General features: G+C 37.0%; 1 protein-coding gene across 9 annotated transcripts in view; it reads left to right on the top strand.

Moving 5' to 3' along the window:
• The window catches only part of Smg6 (SMG6 nonsense mediated mRNA decay factor), a 239,868-nt gene that overhangs the window by 171,046 nt on the left and 66,217 nt on the right, over positions 1 to 2,605 (top strand). The gene's annotated exons all lie outside the window — the stretch shown is intronic.

Here is a 2,605-nt window from a genome sequence, read left to right as displayed (position 1 = left end):
TGTTGTTGTTACTATATGAGAGCTAAAAGCCCTACGTCGTGAAGATATTCTACTTTGTTTTCCTCTAAAAGCTAAAGTTTTCTCTCTTACTTTTAAGGCTGTGATCCATTTTGAATTAATTTTATATATGGTGTAAGGTAAAGATTAAGTCACAATTCCCTTAAATAGTTATTCAGTTATATTAGCACCATTTGTTGAAAAGGTATTCCTTGCCTCTACTGGATTGCTTTAGTATTTTTGTCACAGATCAGATGAGCATTTAAGAGGAGCACTTCTATGCTCTTCATTAATTTATTTAAATAATTCTTATGACAAACTGGAATTATAATTAGGAATAAGTTTAATTTGTCATCAGTTTGGAAAGAATTGACATTTTAACAGTATTCTCCCAGTTTATGAACATGGTATAGCTTTCCTTGTTTTTTGTTTTGGTTTGGTTTGGTTTTGGTTCGTTCTGTTTTGTTTTAGAGTACTGAGAATTGAACCCAGGGCTTTTGCACTGAGCTACATCCCTGGCCCTTTCTATTTGTTCATTCATTTATTTTAAATTTAGGGGTAGGATTTTACTAAATTCCCCAGGCAAGACTTAAACTTGGAATCCTTCTGCCTCTGCCTCCCAAAGTGCTAGGATTACACACATGCACCACTGTGCCCAGCTAGCTTTCTTTTTACATAGGTCTTCTTTTATCTTACAGCTTTTTTTTTTTCTTTTTTGGTGCGGGATCAAATTTGGGACCTTGTATCTTACAGCTTTTATCATTATAGTTCTTACATGTTGTTGTTAGTTAAGGTTACTCTCAAGTACTTTTTATGCCATTATAAATGGAATTCTTTCTAAATTTTTTTAGAAAATCTTTGCAGTTAGAATATGAAAGTACAGTTGACTTTTGTATAATAGTGTATTCATCAGCCCTAGAACTTACTGAAGCTTACTAGAGCTTATTGAAGTAATTTGTAGATTTTCTGTTAAATGATCATGTCATCTACAGAGACCATCTTCTTTTCTTTTTTGTTGTTGTTTTTCTTTTTTTGGTACTGGGGATCGAACTCGGGACTTGGTGCTTACATGGCAGGCGCCAGAACCAACCACTGAGCTAAATCCCCAGCCCTTCTTTTCTATTTTTATGCTTTCAATTTATTTTTCTTCTCTTTTTCCTGCCTTGTGTTTTTGTTTTGTTTTGTTGTTTCTAGTTTTGCAGTATTAGAAATCAGATCCTGGGCCTTGAACCAGGCAAACACTGTACCACTGAAAAAGAGTTCAGTATCTCACCATTAAATACAATATTAACTATAGAGTTTGTTTTGTTATTTTAAGAGACTAGTCTCACTCCCTTGCCCAGGCTGGCTCTGAACTTCTGAGTTCCAAGCATCTGCCTGCTGCTTCAGGCTCCCAAGTATTTGGAGCAGCAGGTACTGCTCAACCATAGCTTGGCTTTTTTTTTTTAAATAGATATCTTTTATTAAACTGAGGAACTTCTCTTCTGTTTCTAGTTTATTGATAGATACTTCTTTTTGTTTTTGTTTTTGAGATGAGGTCTCAGGATGTAGTTTTTTGTTGGTTTTTTGTACTCATTGTGTAGCCCAGGCTGGGGTTGAACTTACCATCTTCACGCCTCCGTCCCCTGAATGCTGGGATTGCAGGTGCACACTTTTTTTTTTTAATCATGAGTTAGTTTTTAATTTTGTCACATCCTTTTTCTACATCTGTTGAAATGATCGTGCAAGTTTTTATTCTATTGAAATAATGAATTGTACTCACCAAAGTCTTTGTTTTGTTTTTTGACTTTTTGAGACAGGGTCTCACTGTGTAGTTCAGGCTGGCCTTGTACTCACTATATAGCCCCTCGAATTCACAGCGATCCTCCTGCCTCAGCCTCCCGAGTGCTGGGATTACAGACATACACTATCACACCTGGCTTTTGAAGTTTTTAAACTTAGAACTGTTTGAGTTTACATAAAAATTAAGCACAGCCAAGCACGGCAGCACATGCCCATAATCCCAGCTTTCTGAAGGCTGAGGCAGGAGGATCTCTGTGAGTTCGAGGCCAGACTGGACCACATAGTGAGTTCAAGGCCAGCCTGACCTACATAACAAGACCCTGCCTCAAAAAACAAAAATTGAACAGAAAGTACAGAGGCTTCCTATATACATCTTCTCTCTTGCACCCTACACATAATTTTCCCTGTTATTAATATCTTGCATTAGTGTGGTACATTTGGTACAACTGACAAATAAATATTAATAATTATTAACTAAAGTCCATAGCTTACTTAAGGGTTCATTCTCTGTGTTGTACAGTTCTGTGGGTTTGACAAACATGTAATATATCTACCATTAGAATATCATACACAATATTTTCACTGCCCTAAAAATACCATGCTCAGCTGGTAATGGTAGCTCATGCCTGTAATCCCAGCATTTTTCTTTTTTTTTTTTTGGTACTGGGAATCGAATTTAGAACCTTGTACTTGCCAGTCAGGTGTGACACCACTGAGCTACATCCCCAGCCCTGTAATCCCAGCATTTTGAGAGGCTGGGGCAGAAGGATCACAAGTTCAAGCCATCTGGGCAGTTTAGCAATTTAGCCAGACCCTGTCTCAAAAA

Source organism: Heterocephalus glaber, unplaced genomic scaffold, assembly GCF_053883595.1.
Source record: "Heterocephalus glaber isolate CG9 unplaced genomic scaffold, H.glaber_assembly_v1.0 deba00001564, whole genome shotgun sequence".
NCBI lineage: Eukaryota > Metazoa > Chordata > Mammalia > Rodentia > Bathyergidae > Heterocephalus > Heterocephalus glaber.
The sequence above is the reverse complement of the archived record's forward strand: the minus strand, read 5'-3'. Positions and strand labels throughout refer to the sequence as shown.